This window comes from Echinops telfairi, unplaced genomic scaffold, assembly GCF_000313985.2.
Source record: "Echinops telfairi isolate 266 unplaced genomic scaffold, ASM31398v2 ScPeMD7_7469;HRSCAF=8507_0, whole genome shotgun sequence".
Taxonomy (NCBI): Eukaryota; Metazoa; Chordata; class Mammalia; order Afrosoricida; family Tenrecidae; genus Echinops; species Echinops telfairi.
This window is the reverse complement of record NW_022111372.1, coordinates 17,074,672-17,088,945: the sequence shown is the minus strand read 5'-3', so window position 1 is coordinate 17,088,945 and position 14,274 is coordinate 17,074,672. Positions and strand designations below refer to the sequence as shown.

Here is a 14,274-nt window from a genome sequence, read left to right as displayed (position 1 = left end):
GGTATCAGGCATCAGAAGATCGAGAACAAAAAACCATATTGATGTGAATGAGGGGTGGGTGGAGTGGGGACCTAAAGCCTATCTGTAGACAACTAGATATCCCCTCGAAGAAGGGTCACAAGGAAGAGAGCCAGTCAGGGTGCAGTCCACCAACAAAACATACAACTTTCTCGTAGTCCTTTAATGCTTCCTCAGCCCCACGATCATGACCTCAATTTTACTTTACAAATCTGGCTAGACCAGAGCTTGTACACTGGTACAGATAAGAGCTGGAAACACAGGAAAAATCCACAGGGCCAATTATGGGAGTAGAGATACCAAGAGGGTAGGGGGAAGTTGAGGGAATAAACAGGGAACTGATCGCAATGGTCAACATACAACCCCCTCCCAAGAGGACGAACAACAGAAAAGTGGGTGAATGGAGACTGCGGTCGTTGTAAGACATGAGAATTTTTTTTAATAAATTATCAAGGGTTTGTAATGGTTCATGAGGGAGGGAGTGTGGGGGAAATGGAGGGGAAATGAGGTGATACCAAGGGCTCAAAAGAAAGTAAATGTTTTTTAAATGATGAAGGCAACATAAGTACAAATGTGCGTGGCACAATGGATGGATGTATGGATTATAAGAGCTATGTATGGCTTGTGGAAAGAGCTGTATAAGACCCCAATAAAATGATTTTTTTTTGAAGGATCTCATTGCTTAACTATTCATCCCATGTAGGGTCACGTCTCTCAATGTATATATATATATATATATATATATATAGTGTGTGTGTGTGTGTTGTACTTAGTTTTACTGTGGTACCGTAGTGCATGTGAGTTGGATTATTAACCACTAGGTCAGAAGTTTGAAACCACCCACTGCTCTGTGGGAGAAAGGTGAGAATTTCTGTTCCTATAAAAATTTGTATTCCCAGAAACCCAAAGGGGAAGGTCTACCCTGCCCTGTAGGGTCACCATGAGTCATTTTATATATATATGCACATGCATATATATACTGTAATATTAATATTTATTGAGAATTATATCAGGCAAATTGCTATATATATAAAATATATAACATTATATGTAGTTATATATAACTAATAGAAAATGTTGCTAAAATTATTACTATATCAGTGGAAATTCAAACATCAAAGATAATCATTAAGGTAGTAATTGTCATAGTAATAATACCACAATAAAAATAACTTGTTGAGATTTCCTGTGTGCCAAGACCTTTGTAACAGGCATTGCATGGATTATTTCAACAAAATATGGCAATAGACTATGAGAGGGGGTATATCACTTTAAAAAGAAGAAGGACAAAGAAAGAAAGAAAGAAAGAAAGAAAGAAAGAAAGAAAGAGAGAGAGAAAGAGAGAAAGAAAGAAAGCTCACTGCTACCAAATGGCTTTAATTCCTTGTGACCCTGTAGGATAGAGTGGAATTGCCCTTGTGCATTTCTGAGACCTTATCTTTAGAGAAGCCTAAAGCATCGTCTTTCTCCTGTACAGCAGCTGATGATTTCAAACTGCTGGAGTCGCCAGGCTTCCAGGGTCCATTATAGCCCTCCACTTATAATCATAATGCAAGTAAATGTAACTCAGTTGCTCATCTTACAGATGAATAAGAGTGCAAATTAGAAACTGAACAGAGTTGAAAGCATGTGCTGCTGGTCACTGGACTGCACTAGTAGACTTTAAGAAGAAAGAAACACAGGGTTGATCCAAAAGAGAGCTGCTAGAAGAATGAAGAGAGTTGACTGAGATCACAGTGCAACCAAAGGACACTGGGTCGTTTTGTCTAGGAAATAAATATCTTGGATTGTAGAGCAGAATTCATATCTCCCAGTAGTTCTCTTAATTTGTTCTGCTTTATCTTGAGCAAATAGAAAACTGAAGAAAACCAAAGAGACAGATTTGGGCTCAGATTAAGTAGAGCTTCCTAACACCTAGAAATTATTAGGAATAGAATGGCATATATTTTGTGGCAGTTTTTGCCATATCATTGAATATTAAATTTGAACAACTTGTTGGGATGTTGTACAGAAGAGATAAGCCAACATTAGAGCTTCAAGTAAATTAACTTTACATTTTAGGTAAATTCAAATTATCCAGTATTTTATAAATACAAATTAGGAGAATGACCCCAAACAATAATGTAAATTTATAAATTCATAGTCAATATAAAAAATACTTCCTTATAAGAGCAGTGGTTCTCAACCTGTGAGTCATGACATCTTTGGGGTTTGAACAACCCTTTCACAGAGGTCCCCCAATTCATAACAGTAGCAAAATTACAGTTATGATGTAGCATCAAAAATAATTTTATGGTTGGGGAGTTACCACAAAATGAAGAACTGTATTAAAGGGTCGCAGCATTAGGAAGGTTGAGAACAACTGTTAATAGAGTTATTTCAGAGGTATATTAAACACATGACATAGAGTGTAGCACATTGCCTCACATTATCAGTAAATATTAGTTATTTACATACTTTTAAAAACTACTCTTATGTGATTTGCTGTAGGCTGATTTTAAGGGGATAGACCCCTAATATTAATTCTTATCCTAAAATGTCTATCATACTATTTTTTAAATGCTATTGCAATCCATATATACATCAATTGTATAAAGCACATTTGTACATTCATTACCCTCATCATTCTCAAAACATTTGCTCTCCACGTAAGCCCCTGGCATCAGCTCATTTTCCCCCTCCCCCCTCCCTCATGAACCCTTGATAATTTTTAAATTATTATTTTGTCATATCTTACACTGTCTGATGCCTCCCTTGACCCACTTTCCTGTTGTCCATCTCCCAGGGAGCAGTTTATGTGTAGATCCCTGTAATTGGTTCCCTCTTTCCACCGCACACTCCCTCCTGCCTCCTGGTATCACCACTCTCACCACTGGTCCTGAAGGGATCATCTGCTCTGGATTCCCTGGGTTTCCAGTTCCTATCTTTACCAGTGTACATCCTCTGGTCTAGCCAGATCTTTAAGGTAGAATTAGGATCATGATAATGTGTGTGTGTTTGTGTGTGTGTGTGTGTGTGTGTGTGTGTGTGTGGTGGGGGGGAACACTTAGGAAACAGAGGAAAGTTGTATGTTTCACCATTGCTACACTGCACCCTGACTGGCTTGTCTCCTCCCCTTGACCTTTCCATAAGGGGATGTCCAGTTGCCTACAGATGGGCTTTGGGTCCCCACTCCACACTCCCCCTAACTCACAATGATATTATTTTTTTGTTCTTTGATACCTGATACTTCATCCATTTGACACCTGGTGATCATACAGGCTGGTGTGCTTCTTCCATGTGGGCTTTGTTGCTTTCAGCTAGATGGCCGTTTGTTTACCTTCAAGTCTTTAAGACCCTAGATGTTATAACTTTTGATAGCCGGGTACCATCAGCTTTTCTTCACCACATTTGCTAATATGGCAACATATATAGAAATATGCTTGATATAAATGATGTATGGAATGTTATAAGAGCTGTAGGAGCCCCCAATAAAAATGATTTTAAATTTAAAAATGCTATTGCTCATTGAATTCAATGTAAGCAAAATAAACGAAAATTTGACATAACACCTCAATAGGATGATCCTAAACTATAAACTAACATTTGCATATTTAAATGCTAAGTAAGTTTGCAAATTAAACAATAACTTGACTTTACAAAAGAATAAAGACCATGCCAGTATTTAATGTTGTCCAGGTAAAACACTGAAAATAATTTCTTTGTCTCTGAGTTAGGTTTAATATTGTCACTTATTAGATGTTATATAATTTTCTCCATGGTCCAAGCCAGGGTGCACATGTGGAGAAGAATTAGTCTGTCTAGTCAATAGCTATATTTTGTCATGATAGAGTGGTTGCAAGAACAAGGTAAGCTTCATTCCTAGCCAAAACCAGATTAATCTGTGTTTTGTAATAGGAGTTACAAAACTGTAACTGTTTTGTAACAGTTGTACAAACCTGTGTGCTGTAATAGGAGTGACTGTTTATTCCAGGTTTGTTTGATCCTGTCATTAGGAAGCTGATTCATCAGCTGTCTAACATTGAGATTGGGATGGTTTCCTTACTACCATGATATGACTGTACTTATACCCACATCCCAATCAACCACACTCAAGAACAAACACAATATCCAAGAGTCACTATCACAGGTGGTTCAGATACACATAACATACAGTTCTTCAGAGAGGACAAGAATATATTGGAATTAGAAGGTGTCATAGAATTCTGTCTTTCAGAGTTTAATTTATGCAAAAGAATGATAGTTAATAAGAAATACTGTAGTAGTTAATATTTATTGAGAATCATTATATATCAGGCACATTGATAAGTGCTATTCAAAATTATTCTCTTCTGTAATCATAAAAATACTCTTATGAAGTCAATGCTATTATGCCTTGAAGGTAATTATGTAAATGTCTACTTATTAAGGAGCATAATTCTCTTAGTTGATAGTTGTACAATTATGGAAAATAAGAATTTAAAAGACATGCAAAATTCATTTATTTGAAAGTAAACTTTCTGTATACCACCACCTGTAATAAAGTTCAAATTTAATAATCAAGCATGGGGGAGCCAATTGCCTCTGGCAACACATGATACACTATTAGAGTAGTATTAATTTTTTGAACTAATAGCTTGGAATGAGAAGTGAAATTTAGCCAGAAATAAATAGATTAAAGAAACAAGTTGTTGTTAGATGCCGTTGAGTCAGTTCTGATTCATAGTAACTCTGTGTGCAAAAGAATGAAACCCTACGCGGTCCTGAGACATCCTCTCAATTGTTCATATGTTTGAACCTACTGTTGCAGCCAATCTCTGTTAGGACCTTCCTCTTTTTCACTGCCCCTCCGCTTTACAGAGCATGATGTCCTTCTCCAAGCACTTATCTCTTTTGACAGTATGTCCACAGTCTGTAAGAGGAAGTCTTGGCATCGTTGCCTCTAAGGAGTATGCTGGCCTTACTTTCTCCAAGACATATCAGCTTGTCCTTTTAGCAGTTCAAGGTGCAGTCAATATTCTTCCCCAGCACAATTCAAATGCATACATTTTTATAAAGTACTCGCATAGGTACATCCTTCCATGTGGGAAGATACATCAAATAATAGTTCATACTATCTAATTATTTGCTATGGGTGTGGAGGAGGGGCCTTATGGCTAGCAGTCCAATGCTTAATAAACAATACCACCAAAGCTTCTTGTCAGCGGAGTTAGTACGTAGGGAATGAGTATATGCATACTTTAGAAAAAAAATGAACGATAAGAGTTGAGAAAAGAAAGTTCTAAGAATATACATATATCAAAAAATCAGATCAATGAGATACACTTTATTCAGCCAGGAAAAAAGATTATAGAGTAGCAGTAAATCAAAAGAGATTCTTGGCAGGGGACAGAAGTTGTGTTCCAGACCAAATAGCAGATGACTCTTCTGGTGTCAGGAAAGAGTCCTTACTGTCTTGTAAAACTTTCTCAAAGCCCTATCACTACAGTTTAAATATTTAATGCCATTCTACTAATTTTAGGATGAAATGTTGCTAGGCATTTAGTATCAAGCATATGTAACTTTACAAGGAAAATTGAGAGTGCCAGCAATATATTTGCAAAATCATTCACATTTCTTTCTAAATGCATAGAGCTTATATTGAAAGAAAATAATTTACCCACATCTTTGTGTCACCCATGGGACAAAATATCCACATATTTGAGTTTTTTATTGTACAAATAAAAGATGAGAGTCAAATAATAGAGGGGCACATATATTGTGTTGGTTTTCAGATGTCTTAGTAGGATTTAGACCTCAGGAAAATAATTATTTGAAAAACTCTAAGCCAATACTAGATTTCACTTTATGGCTGTTAACTTTAAACTTTATGAGTCTATTACCTAAAATGGTGAAGTATATGTTTCATAATAGTCCTGCTAACAACATCAGAGGAGCGTTTCCAAAGTGGGTTCTTGTTCCTGCATCTTGAAAAGCCTAGATAAAAAATAAGTTATGCAATATTTCCTAGATTAGCCAATTTTAAAATGAGAACATCACCTAAAGATATGGATTTTATCTTAGATTTATAAGGTTTAATTTTTCATACAGCAATGAAAATTATATAATACAATGGGTTAGCTATTAGAGAAAGTTATAAACAAAAAATGATATACTATAAAAATAATTATAATAATATTTTAGCTTTGAAAAAAAGCTTTGGCTTATTTTTGAATGGTGTATAATGTTTGTGTACATCTAAAACAGGCAAGCTTGAATCCCACATTTATGTGGGAAAGGTGTGTTAGATCATTCAACAGCTGAGAATTGCCAAAGTGTTTCTGATGTTATTACAGTCCTGTGATTAACCTTCCTGATGATATGAGTTATTAATTATTCCCCATCTGTTAGGAGCCCCAGTGAGCTCCTGCCATTAATTGTTTTAAGTTATATTATTGAATAGAATGTTTGGTGATAATGTAAATGCTCTATATATGCCCTATTAAATTTTTTTTAGCACAAGTAATATATGTGGGCAAAAGATAAGGTTTCTTAATCCCATAAAGAGCTACAGTCTTGGAAACTCACGGGGACAGTATTTTAACCTGTCCAAATGGGAACTATGATTTGGCATCAATTTGGTGTCAGAGAGTTTGTTGTTAACTCCCATATATTTATTAAGGACTACGAACATGTTTCTACTTAATTGTGGAAAATATATTCTACTTAATGTGTTAGTCTGGGTAGACTAGAGAAACAAATACAAGAGGAACTGAATATTGAGAAAACATCCCAGCTCATTCCAGATTAAGTCCATAAGCCCAATATTAGCCCATATGTCTGATACTTATCTATAAAGTCCTCTTTAGACTCATGAAACACATGCAGTGATGCTGAATGCAGGATGATCACAACACAGTGGGTAGAAAATCTTTAGATCCAGTGGCTGGCAGTGGTCTCCACGTGGTTTCTCCAGTTCCCAGGGGATGGGGTCTATCAGCGTAGTGCCATGTGTCTTGTCAGTAGAGTGTCTCCCATATGTCTTGTTAGTAGAGCGTCTTCAAGGAAGTGAACAGAGAGAGACTGTGTCTTCTGTCTCCAAGGAGGAAATCCCATAGTTTTCCCAGAATCCTCAGAGGAAGTCTATGCTCACAGAGAGATTGCTTAGAATGTCTCCAGATTGACAGACTAGACTCCACCCCCACACACTCAATCCTCAAATTGACACCAGATTATGTGACTAACCCACTTAATTTTAATGTAAATATCTCTATGTGACTAGTGGCTACCATATTGTATAACTCATGTTGTGCCATTTACACCTATCTTTGTAAATCAAAAGATAATAAACCCCAGAACTTTAGAGATTTTCTATTTGCAAAAGTCTTTTCCTGATGAAATCAAGGGAATTCCTAGACCATTTGTAGCTTTCATCTTATGGCAACCAAGAAACACTTACCCTGAACCACACACATGAAACATCATGGTTTAAGGCAAAAGTTTTGCATCAGGGGTGCGAGAAGATGGATGGGGCATTGGGATTCATAGGGAGATTTGTTTTACCTGGTAGTTCTATTTCAAGTACAAAATGGGCCAATAGACAGTCATGATTGATCTTCAAGTTTCAAAATATTCTAAATGTAGTTAATTATTAAAATTAATAACCACCAAAATAAAATACTTTTGAGTGTTCCAAGCACCAATCATAAATTTTGCAAAACAAATTTTGCAGTTATATATTGTTAATTTGAATATTCAAATAAATTATATCATATATGATGCTATTATTACTGTCAACTCTAAGTGAAGTGACCCTTACATATGACACACTGAGCTATTTTGACCTATGTGCTCTTCATGAGCTTATATTCTAGCACTTTATCAGATCATAGTCTGTGAATCCATAGGGTATGCATTGGTTGATTTTCAGAGACAAGTTATTAGATTTTCCTTCCTATTCTATCTCAGTGAGGAATCATTGTTGAAACTTGATTCCACAATGAGTGATCCTACTGTTATTTAAAATATCAGTGACATAGCTTCAAATATCCAAATAATATGCAAGCCACTACCATATAGGAAAATGGTGGATAATAGTGGTATATACGATTAGGGTGCTTGTAATGTACACAATTGCATTCCAGTGTCATGCAAAAGTGAATAGAACAAAACTTATTCTCAAGAAATGTATGATGTACATTACACAATAGTGAGAGTGAAGGTTTCAAAACAAAACTTAGTCTGTTTATAAATTGGAAGGAATGATTTCACAAGAATATCTGGGAATAATAATTGAATTGAGTGTCCTGATTGCCCTGAGCCAAGAGTGACAAATGTCTAAAATGACAAAGATGTCCCTTAGAAAACCATATTCTTTTCTATTGCATTTCTGTACATTTAATAATAATGCCCAAAGGAGAGATAAGAGTCTATGCCTTGAATTATGATATTGTGGAAAAATATTGATCACGCCATATATTGCTAGAAAATCAAGACATCTGCCTTGTAATAAAAGTACTAGCTGAATGTTCCTAGAAATGAGGATAGGGTAAGTTTGCCTTACTTATATTGGACTTATTCTCATAAGAAAGCCATCCTTAGAGAAGGACATCATGCTTGATAAAGTACAGGGACAAGAGAAGAGAGACAGTCTCTCAATGAGATGGACTGGCCCAGTGACAACCACATGGGTTCACATATAGCAATGAGAGTCAGAAAGGCTTAGAACCAGGCATCATGACATGTTGCTATACATAGGGTGTAAGAGTCAGAATCAACTCAATGGCATCTAACAACAAAAATGTGTAGGTAGGATCCTTGGGTGGCTAGTATGGAAACTGATTTTGATAGCCATTGTACAATTCTACTTGACTTGATTGAACTGTGGAATGATATGATATACATGTGTATTAAATCCCAAACTAAAAAGAAAAGAAAGAAAACTTGCACTAGATCACATTTGGGCGTGGGTTCTCTTTGGTATTCTAGTGAGACAGGATTGGTATAAAATGTGTCTGGAGTTCATTTCCATTAAGATCAAAGGGGATTATGCAAGTATGCAAGCGAGCGAGAGGTGAAGAAAGAGAGACCTGTCACACAAAAATCACCAAGGAACAAATAAGTATGTTAAAGTTGCAAAGATGGACTTCCAGAGCAGATGGCAATGGTACATGGTTTAAGCTAATAAAATAATTATAATCAGAGTCCTAAGTAATATGCTGGAAGGTTATCTGCACTTGGAAGAAAACCATTATGGTTATCTCAGTATCTCCAAGAGAGCTGTACTTCCAGACTGCAATTTTTGTTAGTGATAACAATCTTAGACCAGCTCAGGCAGGTTCTCACCTGTGGATGAGAGGTACTCTTACTCCACTGAGGAATATTTTGCATATTGGCAGGATGTGGTCTGTTTGAAATTACATTTCTTCTGTTATATTAATTCTGGGAATTTATTTTAGTTGATTAATTTTCAATTATTTATTTTGTTTTAATGTGAATGTACTTTAACTTACTCTTTATTGCATTTTCAATGTAAACTTATATCTAGTTGTAGAATAAAAATATTTGCTACCAAAATATATTTTAAGTACTAAAACATAAACAAGAGATTTCCAGGAGAGAATAGTGATGATCTTTGACTATGTAAGTAGACTAAAGGTTTTTAATAAGCTTAGTAATAAAATTAGACAGGATCAAATATTTTACTTCTCAAGGAAATAAAATGGATATTATATTGATCATCCTTTCTAGACAAAGCTGTGGTGTGATGGAGAAAAATTGTGTTGAATAGGAATTTGGAAGAACTTGGCCCACTTCACTATAACCTATGGTAAGTTACTCAATGTTCCTGAGCCCGAATTTCTCAAAACTAAAATAGGGCTGATAAAATAATATCCGTGGGTCGGGACAGAGCCCTTGATGGTGTCCAGCTGTGCTTAAGTCTGGCCCAGTGTCAGCCATCTCAGCAAAGCCCTCCAAGATACAGGCTCAGTCTGGGGGGCAGCACAACAGTGGCGCAGCAGAAGAAAGAGATCATTGAAGATAACACTTTGGGTCTAAAGAATAAGAAAGGAGCAAAGCAACGGAAGTTTATCAAGGCTGTCACGCATCAAGTTAAATTTGGTCCAGAGAATCTATGTCAGGTAGCCCAAAGTGAAGCTGAAAAGAAAGATGACCAGAAGAAAGAATCACAGGAGCAAAAGGGACTACTCAAACCTGTAGTTGCTGCTCAAAAAATAAGTAAAGTCTCAGATCCCCCATCTGTGCTGCGTGCATTCTTCAAGCAAGGACAGTGCACGAAAGTGTCAAGTTCTCTGACGAGTTGACTCTGGAAAGAAAATCTGGAAAGAAATGCGTTTACATTGATGCAAGAGAGGAAGAACTCAAAAAAGATACCATGGATAATTGGAATGAGAAAAAAAAGAAGAAGAAGCAGTAGTGAAAATGTAGTACAGTGGGGAGGAAAAGGAAGAACTCAGAGTGTGCCAGCATTTCCTTGAAGCTATTGAAAGCAAGTATGGATTTTGGTATGCCCTGCAGGGGTTATATGTGTATATAGCCTAATGTAGTTCCTCATGGATTTGTGTTGAAAATTGATAAGAAGAAAGAAGAGAAAGAAGATGACATTTCATTAGAAGACCGCATTGAAGGATAGTACTCTGCCCTACGTCCAAATGTTACCCAAATCACCCTAGGATCTTTTATTTCATGGGGGGGAAAAGGAAAAGACAAGAAAGGATTGATAAACTTAAGTAACCTATGGAAAGAAGAAAAACAGAGTTCAAAGCAGGGAAAGTACTCATGCTCAGTGGTCCTGAGGTGTTTGAATTTCATCCTGAACTGTATGACGATGATGATGATGATGATCATGAACCAGACGTTACCTGGTACACTCAGGGAGTAGTTGGTGACGAGAGAGATGGTTCTGTGCACCTCAAGAGCATAGATTTAACAAGAGAGTTAGATGAGACAGATATTACAGTACCCAGTCTTTAAAGATTCAGCATGGATCATTCAGAAAATGATGAAACAAATTAAGTGAAGCTTCAAAAGGTAGGGCAGAAAATGAGGAAAGAAGGGATTTGGGGGAGGATAACGAAGGGAAGACACAGGAAAATGGAGTCATTAATGCAGTTCCTGTTGATGAAATTCTTTTAACTGCGGAAAATTTGGAGGAACTAGAAGAAGAATTAAACACATTTGATTTAGAAGAAGGACATCAAAAAAGTTAATGAGCAAATTAAGTCAGTTCAGCATGAGTTGAAATTGACTATATTAATTTTCCACCTAGAATTCTTCAACAGCATATGTTTATTTACTATGTTGATTGTGGAGGGCTAACCCTCTCTCTGAAAAAAAAAACAACAAAAAACATGTTCTCCCTATGTCTTCTCTCCTTGCTTTTACTACATTTCATAGTAATTTCAGAGTAGTCATGATCAATTGAAACATAGTGGTCATTTCACAAAATGATTGATGGTTATAACGGTCCACTCCAGAAGGAAGTGTAACTGCTTTTCCAACTTTTGGTTTTCATTGGGCATTAACTACCATGTTGAGTGATTTCATTTACTTTATAGTTATATGTAGTATTAAATTAAAAGATTGGCGCTGGGGGGGTGAAGGGCCAGCCCCCACCTGCTGCTACTACTATTACTACTACTCGGATTCAGTAAGTACAATTTCTGGGTTCAGTAATGCACAATTGTACGGTTGAGATATATAAGTATTATATTAGAGTCATCGAGAGCATGAGAGATATTACAATAATACAGTCAGACATATTACATGATAGCATTGCTCACCTCAGCCCAGCTTGGTGGCCCACGTGGAGAGAGGGGGAAGGGAAGGAGGGAAAGGGAACAAGGGAGAGGGGAGTGACCAGGGAGTGAGCAGCAAGGAGCTCAGAGTCACAGAGAGGTTCCAACCCCCTATATTGCTGACTCACGCCTATATACATACGTCACAGGGAGGGGTTACACTATAGGGTACCCAGTAATGAAAGGGTGGTCTAGGGGGTGGTCTCTGTGTCTCCATAGGAACCATTATCAGTAGGGTGCAAACCCCTCCTACAGGAACCAAGCTAATGGTCCCAAGCTTCAGAGAGAAGTAGTCCATTGTCTCCAGCAGCAGGGAGCAGGCCCAGTGCAGTCTGGCAACTTATTGCCCTCAGGGGGGGAATGCCTGAGCATCTGACCTCCCTCCACAGTTATATATTAAAGAGACTGCTTAAAAGTCCTTAAAGCAGAAAACATACTGTACTCCATAAAAGGCATTGCCTATGCAGAGTCAGTGTTGTGTCAACTTCAGATAATTAGATGAACATTTGAGATGAACATTCATTCTTTGGTCTTATAGAATCGGCTGTGATATCTTGTATTAAACTGTTTGATTTGTTCCACTTCCTTTTTGCCAATAAAGTTGTAAATAAAGACCATCAAACATTAAAATTTTAAATGAATAAAGATAATATCTATGTATCAGTATAGATGTGACATTCAATAAAAAAGGAGAGTGAAGTGATCTATAACCGCTAAATACAACGTGATTGCTAGAAATAATTCAATATGTGATACTAGTCTAAATTTCATCTAATGTCCATTATGAATAGCAAAAAGTAGTAGATATTGAACTTTTAAAAAGAAAATATAGCATATTATACTTGATTAGAGATGTAAATATTACATTTTTTGTAAAGATAAAGTGACCTGCTTAGCAATGATATGTCAAAGACTGTAAACTTCTTTGGATAATTGTGTAAATAAGTATTAATTTCCTTTAAAAAAACAAGAGAACAAAATAAAATATTAAATATAGTTGTTAAAATTTGAAATCCTCATCTTCTCTACCTAGTGGTGATTCAAATTTCATCTGTAACAGACTTGGCATAAATCTTAAAAGAATAATTTAGTTCACACCTTGAAAAACACTCAGATACTTCCTTCTCATGATAGGTTTCTTTAGAAATATTTATTGCATTAAAATTGGTGTGGCTTAAGTAAATATCCTTTGATCTTTCTGCCAAATGGAATTTCCTTTATTATGTATCACCTAGATGTGCTAACGTGCTAGTTTAGAATGTTTCCTGAATTCAGACTTTCACTCCTATTCCTAAATTACGTCAGTCTCTTTACCTAAGGGAAAGACATTTTAAAATGTTTCCATATTTTCCTTTAATTATATGAATAATTTAGAGTTACAAAGAAAATACCAAGATAAAAAGAAATCCAGTCTATTTTCAATCTCTTGGAAAAATGAGCCTTTTAAAATTTAAATATGAAGGAGGCATCAGAACACATTAACTAGAATATATATTATTCATTAGAATTAGTAAATTATAATAATTGTATAATGTGCTCAAGATATGTTGCATTAAATGTTTGATAGTAAGTTTTTCTGATAGTGCAAGCAGATGTTTATTGAATTTATCAGTGCCCGATAATTCATCTTAGTTTCATAGTAAGTCAAACCTCCCATTGCCGTTAATGCACTTTATTGCTAAATGAAAGGTTGCAGGTTCCCCCAATAGATTTACTTTTTTAAAAAAGTTATTAAAAACCCTTTGCAGAAAAGTTTTATTTTGGCACACAAGCATTAGCCATGAGTTGGAGAGATTTGACAGCAATTGTTCTTAATGTTACATATAGTTTAGGTAAAGATTAGAGTAATTTGGGAAATATTCAATTCACATCTCTCAGTAACCCCCTTCTCCTAGAGTTTTTTTGGCCAAATTAATGACACACTCAGAATGGCAGTTTTTCCTGTGTCATCCTGGGAGAACATCTTCGTGTATCTGTGAGGATAAAAAATGCTTTCTTAGCTGTTGGTGCCCAGCTACCAAAAGACATAACCCCTGAAGACATTGGGTGCACAAGCAAGTATGGTGAAGAAAGCTGATGGCGCCCAGCTACCAAAAATTATAGCACCTGAAGCCTTAAAGACCTCAAGATAAACAAGCAGACATCTAGCTGAGAGACAACAAAACCCACACAGAAGAAGCACAACAGTCTGCCCCTAGTCAAGATCGCTGAGGACAAAGAGGGTGCATTAGCAAAAGTGGTGCAGGAAGCAGATGGTGCCCAGCTATCAAATGATACAGCATCTGGGGTCTTAAAGACTTGAAGACAAATAGGCGGCCATCTAGCTAAGAAACAGCAAAACCCACAAGGAAGAAGCACACCAGCCTACCCGGACAAGACTGCTGAAGACAAAGCGGGTACATAAGCAAATGCGGTGAAGAAAGCTGATGGTGACAAGCTGTCAAATTACACAGAATCTGGGGTCCCACATGCTGGAAGA

At 36.5% G+C, this 14,274-nt stretch overlaps 1 pseudogene; it reads left to right on the top strand.

The window, feature by feature from the left end:
• The first annotated feature begins 8,513 nt into the window (after positions 1-8,513).
• Positions 8,514-11,207, top strand: LOC101639994 (annotated as a pseudogene).
• The last annotated feature ends 3,067 nt before the right edge of the window (positions 11,208-14,274 follow it).